This window comes from Triticum urartu, chromosome 5A, assembly GCF_056163025.1.
Source record: "Triticum urartu cultivar PI428250 chromosome 5A, HENAU_Tu73, whole genome shotgun sequence".
Lineage (NCBI taxonomy): Eukaryota > Viridiplantae > Streptophyta > Magnoliopsida > Poales > Poaceae > Triticum > Triticum urartu.
The window spans coordinates 410925125-410940593 of NC_141877.1; positions in this window are offsets into that span (position 1 = coordinate 410925125).

A 15469-nucleotide genomic window follows, 5' to 3' on the forward strand; every position below is an offset into this window, starting at 1 on the left:
GGCTGTAGCACTGGGCTAACAGGACTCCGGGGAACCCGGGCTGTAGTAGGCTAGGCAGGACTCCGGAAGTCATAGCGTGACATTTCCCCAAACAGAGAGACATAGGAACGAAGTGAAACACATGCCGGCCAGTCAAGTGTCCTCAACAGTAGTGCTATAGCGGACTACTATGGCTCGAGGAACACTAGACTACATTTCCCCATAAGAAAGGCTGCCAAGGATAAACAACTAGATTGTCGGATCCCACTCATACCAAGCATTTCAATCATACACACAATATGCCCGATATGAGTACATACATCATGGCATCACAACAAAACTCTACAACTCAAGTACTTTATTTACAGGCTCCAGGGAGCCATACATAACATGTTCATACAGATAGGGGTCACATGACCTGACACTCAAGTCATACAAACATACAAGCACATGCGGAAGCAACTAGTCTGAGTACAGACTCTAGAAAGAAAGAAGGCTTCTCGAAGCCTGTCTATCTACATAGGGCCCTCCATGGCCAGGATCACCACCTGGGTGGCTAGTCATGCGTCGACGTCAAGGTCTACGTAGAACCCATCGGAGGGGGCGGTGTTGTCGTCTGAAAACAGTAATTAAGCAAACATGAGTACAAAGGTACTCAGCAAGTCTTACATCTGAACCTACTATACATGCTTATTCTCAAGAAGGTGGTGGGGTTAATGCAGCAAGCCAGCTTTGACTCTTGGCAAAGCTATCCTACAGAACTTCACCAGTAAAATAGTTTTCGCACACAAGTCCACTAATCACCAACACAATACTCCACCGGGGATCCTCCCTCGTCATCCTACGAGAGGGCCATCCTCGGTACTCACACTTATCTTGAGTCTTTTATTAGTACCCACTAACTTGTCTATGAACTGTATAGGCAACCAAGTAGTCCTTTACCGTGGACGTGGCTATTCACATAGTTTTATACCCTGCAGGGGTGTACTTCTTCATACACGCTTTCACCACTTACCGCCGTTTACACGACATGTACTCGGCAACCTTCAAGCGGAAGCCCAGCGAGGGTGTCGGCCACGGCCTACCTAAACACTTAAGTCTCTAGTCCAGGTTTATCGCCTATCCAGGTTCCATCCGCAGGGAGTCTGGCCGAGGTTTCCACATACGGCCCCGAACGATGTGAACAGGGATCCCGAGACACCAAACGGGTGACTTGGTACACCGTGCCACGGTGTATCTACCGCAACATAGCCCACCCCTAGGGTCAGCGCTACGCACGGCCGCCAACACATAACCTACAAACACCAGAAACTATTTGCAAGGGTACTAGGGTGGTTAAGAAGCCGAGAGGGTCAATTAAGGATCCCAATGCATGGTAGTAGCTGAATCTTAAATCACACATACAGATCTCAGTTCTTAGGGATGGCCTCAATGAAACAACCCACCATGTACTCCTACATGGCCTCTCATCGATACCTTTACCAAAACATGTTCAACACATCCCTCACATTATCGGCATAAGCATTTCACTCTGGCCCATAACCCAGATGAACTAGACCTGACACAACTCTAAGCATAGCAGGCATAGCAAGGTAGGAATCACATACATGGCTCAATCAACTCCTACACATGCTAGTTGGTTTCATCTAGTTACTGTGGCAATGACAGGTCATGTAGAGGATAAGGGTTCAACTATCGTAGCACACAGCAGTTTGAATCGCGTTGTCCTAATGCAATAAACAAGAGCAGAAGCGAGAACATGGGTTTGTATCGGAATGATCAATGGTTGCTTGCCTGATGGAGTGGTAGTGGGATACTGCCCTTCAGTTGGATACTCGTGAATATCCTCGGAGGCAGAACCTACCACGAAGAACACATCGGAACACAATCAACACATGATGATATGCAACAATATGATGCATGCTATGACATGGCAATATGAATGTGTCTTGGCCTAATGCAAGCTATAAAAGAAAGGAATGAACTCATTTGAATCAAAGATTCAAATATTATCTCATTAAACATGGCCTTAATAGTGCATTTCCTTATTCTGCTTAAACAGCAAGGTAAACTTGTTTTGTCATGCATGAAACCATTACAGATGGATAGATTGAATTTTTCTGATCATTTTTCATATATAAATCTTTGCATTTGGAGCTATGGTTGATTTTCTATGATTTTTAGAAGTTTTAACTATTTTCTAGAAATTACTGAATAAAAATAAATCCAGAAAATGCATTACTGCGTCAGCATTGCGTCATTCTCACCTCAGCAGGTCAAAGGCGCCAGCCCAGGTCAAACCTGACTGGTGGGCCCCTTCTGTCAGCCTCTCAGCTAATTAACAGGATTAGATTAACACTAATTAGCTGTCAGTGGGGCCTGGGCCCACATGTCAGTGACTGATTTAATTAAAATTAATTAAAACTAATCCTAAATTAGTTAGCAGACCGGCCCCACCTGTCATAGACTCAGGGGGGTCTACCTGGGCCCACCCAGGAGTCAAACTGGGTCAAACTCGCCGGCGACTCGACGCCGGCGAGGCCCGAGACGGTGGCGCAGCTCGGAAAACGCCCACAGGGCACGGGCGAGGCCGTTCTTTGGCTCGTTGGAGAGCTCTTGCAGTCGCGCATCTAGTGGTGGTGGAGGCCGGGCCTACGGTGGCCGGAGACGACGACGGCGAGCTCCAAGGAGGCGACCAGAGTTCGGCCATGTGCGGGGAGTGGGCTGCAGCGTGCAAACACGGAAACTGAAGCGCTAGCGAGGCACTACGCGATGCGGCAAGCACGTTGCATAGCACGGGAGGACCAAATGGTCGCCGGAGCGATGCCGGCGACGAGCTCGAGCGGAGACGAGCTTGGGCCATGGTGGAACTATGGCCTAGAGGGTGCAAACGCGTGGGAAAGAAGAGGGGAAAGGCGGCGGAGCTCACAGGGAGGTCGATGAGTAGCTCAGTGGGCTCGGGGCGACCGGAGCGAGGCGAATCGATGAACGGCATCCGGCGGGTACCGAGGTTGAAGATGATCCGATGGCGGCGATGCAGGGCCTCCGGCGATGCGTGGCTTGGTGGGGAGGGCGAGGGCGTCGCGGCGTAGCTTCTGGACAGGTCAGAGAGGCGAGGGGGTGACGGAGAGCGCGACTACGGCGGTGAGACGGCGACAAGCTCGTCGGCCATGGTGCGGGAGAGGGTGAGGGAGACAAGGGGAGAGTGAGCAAGGATGAGAGGGGGGACGTGGGGGTCGCGTGGCACCCCTAGGCGTCTCCAGGCGTCGGCGGAAGCAGGAGGTGGCCGGCGTGTGGCCGCGGGCGCCGGCCACGCGCTCCGCGTCCTTCTGGCGCGAGGAGGACGACGACTGGCAGAGCCAATAGGCTGGGCCGAGCCAGGTGGCTGGGCCAGCACAGGTAAGGCCCGGGTGGGCTTCCCTCTCTCTCTCTCTCTTTTTATTTGTTTCTGTTTTTCTAATTAACTGCAACTGTTGGGCTTTAAATAAAATACTAAAACGTTTCCAAAAATCCTGAAAATAATTGTGGGCTCTGTTTAGATTATTTCCAACAGCAAACATTTATTTCCAGGATTATTCGAGCATTTAAATTATTTTATAGCATTTAAATGCCCAAATTCAAATACTTATGATTTAATTCAATGTCCTTCTGTTGACCTAGAAAATTGTGCACCAATTTTGCCAGAGGTTTTAACCCAAGACAAGGAGGGTGAACTTTTTTTAGAAGGGCATTTCAGGTTCATTGAAAATAATTTTAGTAAACCCTAGTTGTTTCCAGGGGGTGTTGGGGGTTTCTACTTTCCCCATTTCAAATTTAAGAGAAATTTAAACATGATGCACACTCTAATGCTTGAACTAGCTAGGGTGTGAGAACTCACCCCCACTCAAAAGAATCTCGTCCCGAGATTTAGGATCCTCCGGGAAGAAGGTGGGGTACTCAAGTCGAAGACGATCCTCCCTTTCCCAAGTGGCTTCTTTCTCGGAATGGTGTGACCATTGAACCTTGAGAAACTTGATATTCTGACGTCGAGTGGTACGCTCGGCCTGATCAAGGATACGAACGGGATATTCCCGATAGGAGAGGTTATCTTGTAGATCAAGCGTTTCGTGGTCCACTCCACGGATAGGATCCGCGAAGCAACGCCTGAGTTGTGAAACGTGGAAGACATTGTGAACTCTGGAAAGATGCGGAGGTAGTTCCAATTGGTAGGCAACTTCTCCTCGTTTGGCAAGAATGCAAAAGGGTCCAATGTAACGAGGGGCCAATTTTGCCTTTGATACCGAAACGATGGGTTCCCTTTAACGGAGTAACCCGAAGGTAAGCCTTCTCGTCGACTTCATAAGTCATAGGCTTATGTTTATGATCATATTGACTCTTTTGACGAGATTGGGCTGTTTTCAATTTCTCACGAATAATGCGAACCTGCTCTTCTGCTTCCTGAATCATATCCGGGCCAAAGAGTTGTCTTTCCCCGGTTTCCGACCAGTTAAGAGGCGTTCGACATTTTCGTCCATAGAGAACTTCGAAAGGAGCCTTGCCCAAGCTGGCTTGATAACTATTGTTATAAGCAAACTCCGCGAATGGAAGGCATTTCTCCCAACTCATTCCGAACGAGATGATAGAAGCTCGGAGCATATCTTCTAGAATTTGATTGACTCGCTCTACTTGACCACTTGATTGAGGATGGAAGGCAGTATTAAAAGAGAGACGAGTTCCCATAGCATTTTGGAAACTTTCCCAAAATCGAGAGGTGAAGAGACTCCCACGGTCTGAGTTAATTTCCAATGGAACACCATGAAGAGACACTATTCGGGAGATGTATAAATCGGCTAGCTGGCTAGCGGCGATACTCTCACGAACAGGTAGAGAGTGGGCTACTTTGGAAAGACGGTCGATCACGACGAAGATGGCATTATTCCCTCTCTTGGTCCTGGGAAACCCAGTGATGAAATCCGTATTGATTTTATCCCATTTCCATTCAGGAATAGCCAAAGGTTGAAGAGTGCCAGCAGGCCATTGATGCTCTGCTTTAACACAACGACAAACGTCGCAATTAGCAATGTATTGAGCGATTTCTCTCTTCATCCTAGTCCACCAAAACCTCTGGCGTAGGTCTTGATACATTTTAGTACTACCGGGATGAATGGTGAGAGGGGATTCATGAGCTTCCTTAAGGATCAACTGGCGCAGATGTTGTTTCTTGGGAACCACCAAACGGTTCTCGAAGAAGACAGCACCTCGCTCATCCATGGAGAAACATTTAGCAACTCCGCTAGCGATGTTTTCCTTAATCCGCGATATGCCCTTATCATACCGCTGGGCGGTTATGATTTGATCCATAAGGGTAGGTTTCGCCACCAGGGTGGATAGGAATCCTCGAGGAACAATGTGAAGGTTAAGCTTACGGAATTCCTCATGGAGAGGTGGTTGACTCTGTTGTAACATCAGGTTGTTACAATAGGATTTACGGCTTAGTACATCAGCCATGACATTGGCTTTGCCCGGGGTGTAAGTTATTCCTAAGTCGTAATCCGAGATCAACTCAACCCAACGTCTTTGCCTGAGATTCAAGTCTGGTTGGGTGAAGATATATTTCAAACTTTGGTGATCGGTGAAGATCTCGCAACAATTACCGAGGAGGTAATGTTGCCAGGTTTTAAGTGCATGGACTACAACTGCAAGCTCTAGATCATGTGTGGGATAATTTTCCTCATGTGGGTGTAATTGCTGTGAAGCATAGGCAATTACCTGACGATCCAGCATGAGTATGCAACCTAGTCCTTGTCGCGAGGCGTCGCAATAGATAATAAAGTCCTTGGAGAAATCTGGTGGTACCAGTACGGGAGTAGATGTCAGGCATCTTTTCAGATCCTGAAAGCTGAACTCGCACTGTGGAGTCCACTCGAACTTTTTATCTTTCTTGAGGAGTTCAGTTAGAGGTTTAGCAACCTTGGAGAAATTCTCGACGAAGCGGCGGCAATAGCTCGCTAAGCCAAGGAAACTCCGAACTTGCTTGACCATCTCAGGTGGAGTCCAATCAAGGACGGCTTGAACTCGCTCGGGATTGACAGCAATACCCTTGCCAGAGATTACATGGCCTAGATAGGTCACTTCTGGCAACCAAAATTCACACTTGGAGAATTTGGCATAAAGGCGATGCTCTCGAAGTTTCATCAATACCAGCCTTAGATGTTCGGCATGTTCCTCTTCATTCTTGGAGTAGATGAGTATGTCATCGAGGTATACCACGACGAATTTATCCAAGTACTCCATGAAAACTGAGTTCATTAACCGAGAGAAGGTAGCTGGGGCATTGGTTAAACCGAAGGACATGACGGTGTACTCGTATTGGCCATAACGAGTAACAAAGGCCGTTTTGGGAATGTCCCCGTTTCTGATTTTGATTTGATGGTAGCCCAACCTCAAATCCATCTTGGAAAAGACTGAGGATCCAGCGAGCTGATCATACAGATCGTTAATCCTAGGAAGCGGGTATTAGTTCTTCATGGTGACCAGGTTGACAGGGCGGTAGTCCACAACCATTTGATCCGTTCCATCCTTCTTCTTGACGAAGAGGACGGGGCAAGCCCATGGAGAGGAACTAGGACGGATGAAACCCTTTTTCAAGGACTCATCGAGTTGGTTCTTAAGCTCGGCTAGTTCTAAGGGTGCCATCTTGTAGGGTCTTCTAGAAATTGGCACGGTTCCTGGAACAAGGTCTATCACAAACTCGACATCCCTCTCAGGTGGAACACCTGGCAGTTCTTCTGGAAAGACATCCGGAAAGTCTCGGACTATCGGAACATCCTCAAGGTCTGGAAGGGGGTTGGCATCTAGGGAGTAAAGCTGGCGCTTGGCAACTCGAGTTAAGACATTGACTGTCTTGTCCGATGGGTGAGTAAGCTGAACAGTTCTATTGGCACAATCAATCTTAGCGTAATGAGCTGACATCCAGTCCATACCCAAGATGATGTTTATGTCCGTGGACTTGAGAGCTATCAAGGATGCAAGGAAGACAAGTCTATCGACAAGAATTTCGTTCCCATGACTTACTCTAGAAGTTTGCCATTTGGAACCCGGAGTTTGAATTACCATGGAAGTGGGCATGTCACAGAATGTCGTGTTATGCAATCGAGCATAGCTCTCGGATATGAATGAATGAGATGCTCCAGTATCGAAAAGAACAGATGCCGGATGGCAGTTAACAAGGAGCGTACCAAGGACGACGTTGGGATCCTCATGAGCCTCCTCGGCTGAAACATAGTTGACATGGCCACGTGCAGTGGTGGCCGGCTTGGCGTAGAATGTTTTTCCCGCGGGCTTACCACGGCCAACGGACTTTCCAGTTTGATTGGGGTTGTTGTTCTAGGGACACTCTCGGCTATAGTGACCCAGCTCTCCACACTTAAAGCATGTCACCACATTGGGGCGTGGAGCAGCATTAGCAGCGGGGCCACCATAGGGCTTGGGCGGTGCAAATTGCTGGTTGGGACGAGGCGCCTCAAAGGATGGCCTCGGGATGAACCTGGGTGGCAGTGCTGTGCTTGGGATCCACACCCGGCGCTTCTGAGCCGAATGAAGAGCCAAAGTCACGGGAGTGCTTGCATGAAGCGTCATAATTAGTCTGGCCTATCTCAGCACTGATGGCTTTATTGACCAACTTCTGAAAGGAGGTGCACTCGTGCAGACGAAGATGGCGGCGAAGCTCAGGGCTAAGTCCCTTGCAGAACCTTGCTTGCTTCTTAGCGTTAGTAGATACCTCTTCGGGAGCATAGTGTGCAAGATTTCCAAATTCACGACTATAAGCATCCACAGTCAGTCTACCTTGGGTGAAGTTGCAGAACTCCTCCCTCTTGCGATACATGAGACCTTCCGGAATGTGATGCTCACGGAAAGCCTCACTGAACTCAACCCAAGTAGTAACTTGGCCGACCGGGCGCATAGCTTCGAAGTTTTCCCACCAAAGGCTAGCAGGGCCTTTGAGGTGATAGGCAGCATAGGTAACCTTGTCGGCTTCATCTACGTTGGCAGAACGTAGCTTGTGAGTGATGCTGCGAAGCCAGTCATCCATGTCGAGGGGTTCGACGGAATGGTTAAACTTTGGTGGGTACAGCTTGATAAAGTCATTGATTGACACCAAGTCATTTCGTGGGTGGCGTGCAGTGTTCTGCTCAATCCGCTCTAGCAGGCGGTTAGTCTCACACTTGTTTCTTTCTGCCTCCAGCATTACTTCGGCCAGAGAAGGCGGGTGAGGCAGATTTTCACCTCTAGCTGCACTGGCTTCCCCCTGCTCCGAGGTAGCAGGGTTGCTGCGGGTGTTGACCATCCTAGGAGAAAACAAGACAATGGTTTAGATAAGGATGGCTCAAACTTAGCAAGGAGTGCAGAATGTAATGGATAACGCGGAATGTAGAGATGTTCATCCGTATGTCATGGTAATATAAAACTGCCATATATATACCAACGGTCATACACATCATACATAGTTTAGTACAAGCCCAGGCTACAGTACAACTATGATGAAAGACGTTACATCTCATCGGAGGCATTCCAAGCTCCTATACAGTATTTTTCTACACCTCCGGATTTGATTACACACAAAGTCATATTTCACAAGTCTCGTAGGACAGTGGAGATACAACTACTACAATACTAGTGGTACTACTACTAACTCAGACAGCTCCGTTGTAGTCCTCATAGAAGTCACCTCCATAGCCTGGAAGTTCAACGTGACCATCCGGGAACAGACGGTCCTAAGGACCCTGTGGACCATAGGGGCAAGGATGAGGTCTTGGACCAACAAATGGTGGCCTACGGGGACCACGGGGTGGGGTGATGCCTCCCACATCACGCCAATCCACCATGTCTGGCAGAGCTGATCTCACAGGATACAGATCCCTTGTATCCATACATCCAGCTTGCACCGCAGGTGCAAACCGAGTCAATGTGGCCCAATGATCAGCACGGGTATTGAAAAGCTCCAGCCTCAAGGCCCGATTCTCTCGGTCCTTATCTTCGAGCATCTCGGCAGTGGTACGAGTTAATGAGTCCTCCTGAGTGGAGTCAGCATAGATAGCCTGAAGATACCCTTGCGCTCCCGGAAGTGAAGCTGGCATGTAACGGAAGTCGGTGTTCCGAAGCAGGCCAGTTCGGACTCGCAAGATGGTCATCATGGAATAGGTAGCATCCTGCACAGCCATCTCAACAGTAACCCCGAGTCCATAGGAATAGTGAAGGGGCTCGGTAGATCCAGGATAAGAAGGAAATATCCTGACGGTGCAGAGATATTGGCTTTGATTAAATTCGCGGAACTGCTCTTCGACGGTGTATTCGGGATACCAACGGTAGCCCGTCTCGATCATTACCCGGACTAACATAGCAGTATGACCAGGCACGTCGAGGCACCGGGTCAGGCGAACCACTTGGTTTTGAACACGGTTGGCCATCTGAAAGTACAACCACAATGCAAAGACATCAGAATTTCTAGGGAAAATTGAACAGCATAACAACTGTAAATGCTCAGAAAAAGATTTGAGACATCCACAACAGTTCGCAATACCACTCAACAACATCATATCAAGATTCTGATCCAATTAGCAACATACTAAAATAGTAGAAACTGAACTGGGGCTTGTAGCATCAATCCTATAAGCTACTACGGATTAGTAACACGTGAACCTGATAGAAGGAGAGAGCCTAGTCCTTAACCCACGTTGAATGAGAAGAGAATGACTCAGATCAGAGGCATAGGGTAAAGGAGTAAAAGAGCCTTACGTTCCCTCCCACAATCAATTCCCCTACATGTAACTAAAGCATTTCTAGACTCGACATCGACCAGTTTAGCTCAATGAACCTACAGGCGGTCCAGCTCTGATGCCAACGCTGTCAGGACCCCGATTCCAAGTCACATCGATCTAGCCGGTAACACCTCATATCACTTTGCGGCCTCACGCACGGTAGCCCACGGGTGTCTCCTTACCATGGCACGGGACCGTTTGCGCCTTTTGGCTCACGTATATGATAGTGTCGCTAGCATCCATATGACAGAGAACCCGGGCCGACATGGCTAGTCATGAACCCAAAGCGGCACAGACCTATGGAGACATGCATACATGAATCACATTGAGCATGTCGGTCATCAGCGATTGATTCCGGGCTGTAGCACTGGGCTAACAGGACTCAGGGGAACCCGGGCTGTAGCAGACTAGGCAGGACTCCGGAAGTCACAGCGTGACATTTCCCCGAAGGGACAGACATAGGAATGAAGTGAGACACATGCCGGCCAGTCAAGTGTCCTGAACAGTAGTGCTAGGCTAGCAGGACTCCGGTGAACCGGGCTGTAGCGGACTACTATGGTTCGAGGAACACTAGACTACATTTCCCCATAAGAAAGGCTGCCAAGGATAAACAACTAGATTGTCGGATCTCACTCATACCAAGCATTTCAATCATACACACAATATGCCTGATATGAGTACATACAACATGGCATCACAACAAAACTCTACAACTCAAGTACTTTATTTAAAGGCTCCAGGGAGCCATACATAACATGTTCATACAGATAGGGGTCACATGACCCAACACTCAAGTCATACAAACATACAAGCACATGCGGAAGCAACTAGTCTGAGTACAGACTCTAGAAAGAAAGAAGGCTTCTCGAAGCCTGTCTATCTACATACGGCCCTCCATGGCCAGGATCACCACCTGGGTGGCTAGTCACTCGTCGACGTCAAGGTCTACGTAGAACCCATCGGAGGGGGTGGTGTTGTCGTCTGAAAACAATAATTAAGCAAACATGAGTACAAAGGTACTCAGCAAGTCTTACATCTGAACCTACTATACATGCTTATTCTCAAGAAGGTGGTGGGGTTAATGCAGCAAGCCAGCTTTGACTCTTGGCTAAGCTATCCTACGGAACTTCACCAGTAAAATAGTTTTCGCACACGAGTCCACTACTCACCAACACAATACTCCACCGGGGATCCTCCCTCGTCATCCTATGAGAGGGCCATCCTCGGTACTCACACTTATCTTGAGTCTTTTATTAGTACCCATTAACTTGTCTATGAACTGTATAGGCAACCAAGTAGTCCTTTACCGCGGACGCGGCTATTCGAATAGTTTTATACCCTGCAGGGGTGTACTTCTTCATACACGCTTTCACCACTTACCGCCGTTTACACGACATGTACTCGGCAACCTTCATGCGGAAGCCCAGCGAGGGTGTCGGCCACGGCCTACCTAAACACTTAAAGTCTCTAGTCCAGGTTTATCGCCTATCCAGGTTCCATCCGCAGGGAGTCCGGCTGAGGTTTCCACATACGGCCCCGAACGATGTGAACAGGGATCCCGAGACACCAAACGGGTGACTCGGTACACCGTGCCACGGTGTATCTACCGCAACATAGCCCACCCCTAGGGTCAGCGCTACGCACGACCGCCAACACATAACCTACAAACACCAGAAACTATTTGCAACTCCTGGACAGAGTACTAGGGTGGTTAAGAAGCTGAGAGGGTCAATTAAGGATCCCAATGCATGGTAGTAGCTGAATCTTAAATCACACATACAGATCTCAGTTCTTAGGGACGGCCTCAATGAAACAACCCACCATGTACTCCTACATGGCCTCTCATAGATACCTTTACCAAAACATGTTCAACAAATCCCTCACATTACCGTCATAAGCATTTCACTCTGGCCCATCACCCAGATGAACCAGACCTGACACAACTCTAAGCATAGCAGGCATAGCAAGGTAGGAATCACATACATGGCTCAATCAACTCCTACACATGCTAGTGGGTTTCATCTAGTTACTGTGGCAATGACAGGTCATGCAGAGGATAAGGGTTCAACTACAGTAGCACACAGCAGTTTGAATTGCGTTTTCCTAATGCAATAAACAAGAGTAGAAGTGAGAACATGGGTTTGTATCGGAATGATCAATGGTTGCTTGCCTGATGGAGTGGTAGTGGGATACTGCCCTTCAGTTGGATACTCGTGAATATCCTCGGAGGCAGAACCTACCACGAAGAACACATCGGAACACAATCAACACATGACGATATGCAACAATATGATTGTAACACCCCGGATGTAACTTTCCCAATTTGTACTCCAACTCTTGCCGTTTCTGGCGTTAAGTTATATTTATTTCTCGGGTTCGGGTCTTTGTCTCTGTGTGTTGTTTTCGTTTTCATGCATCTCATATCATGTCATCATGTGCATTGCATCCGCATACATGTTCATCTCATGCATTCGAGCATTTTTTCCCCGTTGTCCGTTTTGCATTCCGGCGCTTCGTTCTCCTCCGGTGGCCACTTCTAGCTTTCTTTCGTGTGTGGTGATTAAACATTTCCAGATTGGACCGAGACTTGCCAAGCGGGCTTGGTTTACTACCGGTAGACCGTCTGTCAAGTTTCGTGCCATTTGGACTTCGTTTGATACTCCAACGGTTAACCGAGGGACCGAAAAGGCCTCGTGTGTGTTGCAGCCCAACACCCCTCCAATTTGGCCCAAAACCCACCAAACTCTGCTCCATGTCCTAGAGCGTTCGATCACGATCGTGTGGCCGAAAACCGCACCTCATTTGGACTCTCCTAGCTCCCCCTATGCCTATAAATACACCCCCCTTCGTTTTCGGATCTCTCTCTCCCTGAAACCCTAGTCTAAAAAAACAGATACCCGCACCAACGAACATGTCCGGAGCCTAGCCGGACACGTCCGCCGCGCCCCCTCAGTGAACCGCCGCTCGCCACGTGGCAGAGCCACCACGCCACCGCCGCCGGGCCCGAAGGCCCAAAGCCGGCCCCCGCGCCGCCCACTTGGGCCACTCCCTCCGCCTCCTCCACGCCCGCGGGTCGTCGCCACCACACCTGCCGGCCGCCGCCGCCCTGTTCGCCGTTCGCCGCCAGCCGCCGCCGCCTCGCCGCGGGCCCCCGCCGCCGCAGCCGCCGGGCAGCGCGCCGCCCCGGCCCGGGGAGCTCCTCCGCCGCCTCCGCTCCTTCCCCGCGGCACCGGACCACCGCCCGGCCCTCTCTCCAACTCCGGCTATCAACTCCGGCGACCTCAGGAGGCGTGCGTGAACAGTGCCCCGATCTGGATCTGAGATCTGAAAATATCTCGGTTGACTTTCTAGTGATATGTGCCATATGTTCAGCTTGTTTCCTAGTGATATGTGCCTCTTTTGAGGATGATCAGTAAAGGAGTTTTGTTAATCATGTTATGCTATATCCATCCATGTCTTTTTTTGCAATTATGGAGCACCCTAGCTTGAGTTAATCGGGCTCTACTTTTGCTTCGTTGTGAATCTGGCCAGATCGTCAACTCGTTTGCGATTTTGCCGGCGTTGTTGTAGTTGATCCGTGCATGCTATGCCATTGTTCTTGCCATGCCTAGCTAGAATTTTGTGCCTTCTTTATGGATGTATGCCTTCCTTGCCATGACTTGCACCGTGGTGAGTGCATCGAGCTCGTTTACATGCCTTCGTGAGTTATATTTCAGCATGTCTCAGTTTTCACTAAGTCTGAAAACTGATTGTGTTTTAGCTATGTTCGTGTGCTCGTTTATATATTTTGTAATCCCTTTTGGCCCCAGGTCACTTTGGGACTTTTGTTAAGCTTGTTGAGTATCTCCATGCCATGTTCTTATTTATCTTAATCAGGTCACGTATCATGTTGTTTTGCTGCTCCGAAGAGGGCTTCGTGATCTGAAATTTCAGACGAGTGTTAATTTCACTAAATCTGGAATCTGTTTTGCATTTGCGTTTTTGCCATGCTTGTTTGAACCTCATAATGGATGAATTGGCCGTGGCTCAGTGCTAGTATTTTGTTAAGAATCTTGTGTGCATCCCTGCCATGTATTTTGTTGTCATGTTTGGTGGCTTTGGCATGTTCATCTCATTGCATTTAGATGCCTACTTGCTGTAAATCGCAGACCGGTGTCATTCTTAAAACGCTTGCCATTTCCAAACCGTAACTCCGATTCCGATGATCTTTATATCGTTTTCAAGAGATTTCATCTCATCTTTCCAGTGGCACCCTTGGAATTCCATGTTGAGGCCAGGTTCATGCATTTCCTGTCATATCTTGCATTTTGCATCCCGCATCGCATTCCGCATAGCATATTATCATTTCATCATATTGCTTGGTCTTGCACGTGGTTGATTGTATCCTTGTTGCTTGTTTGTCTTGTTGGGTAGAGCCGGGAGACGAGTTCGCTACCGAGGATCCCGTTGAGTTTTCTTGTGAGGATCCAGTCAACTCTGACAACTGTGCAGGCAAGATGATCATACCCTCGAAATCACTACTATCTTTGCTATGCTAGTTTGCTCGCTCTTGCTATGCCACTGCTATGATGCCTACCTTTTGCTTGTCAGCCTCCCAATTGCCATGTTGAAACTCTAACCCACCATGTCCTAGCAAACCATTGATTGGCTATGTTACCGCTTTGCTCAGCCCCTCTTATAGCCTTGCTAGTTGCAGGTGAAGATTGGAGGTCGTTCCTTGTTGGAACATCATTTATTTACTTGTTGGGATATCATTATATTGCTATGTTATCTTAATGCATATATATACTTGGTAAAGGGTGGAAGGCTTGGCCTCTCGCCTAGTGTTTTGTTCCACTCTTGCCGCCCTAGTTTCCGTCATATCGGTGTTATGTTCCCGGATTTTGCGTTCCTTACGTGGTTGGGTTATAATGGGAACCCCTTGATATTTCACCTTGATTAAAGCTTGTCCAGCAATGCCCAACCTTGGTCTTACCATTTGCCACCTAGCCTCTTTTTCCCTCGGGTTTCCGGAGCCCACGGGTCATCTTATTTAAACCCCCCCGGGCCAGTGCTCCTCTGAGTGTTGGTCCAAACTAGAGTCCTGTGCAACGCCCCCTCGAGGAAATCGAGGTTTGGTTTTAGTTGTATGGAGTGCTCATCTGAGTGTGCCCTGAGAAAGAGATATGTGCAGCTCCTATCGGGATTTGTCGGCACATTCGGGCGGTGTTGCTGGTCTTGTTTTAACCTGTCGAATTGTCTTGTTGTACCGGGTTACCGAGTCTGATCGGTGTGTCTCGGGTGGAGGTCTATTCCTTCGTTGACCGTGAGAGCTTGTCATGGGCTAAGTTGGGACTCCCCTGCAGGGATTGAACTTTCGAAAGCCGTGCCCGCGGTTATGGGCAGATGGGAATTTGTTAATGTCTGGTTGTAGATAACTTGAACCTTAATTAATTAAAATGAATCAACTGAGTGTGTTACCGTGATGACCTCTTCTCGGCGGAGTCCGGGAAGCGGACACGGTGTTGGAGTAATGTTTGCGCAGGTTGTTCCTCTAGATTCTCGCTCGCGCTTTGCCTACTCTTCTCTCTCTCTTTTGCGGATAAGTTAGCCACCATATATGCTAGTCACTTGCTGCAGCTCCACACATTTATTGCCTTACCCTTCCTATAAGCTTAAATAGTCTTGATCGCGAGGATGCGAGATTGCTGAGT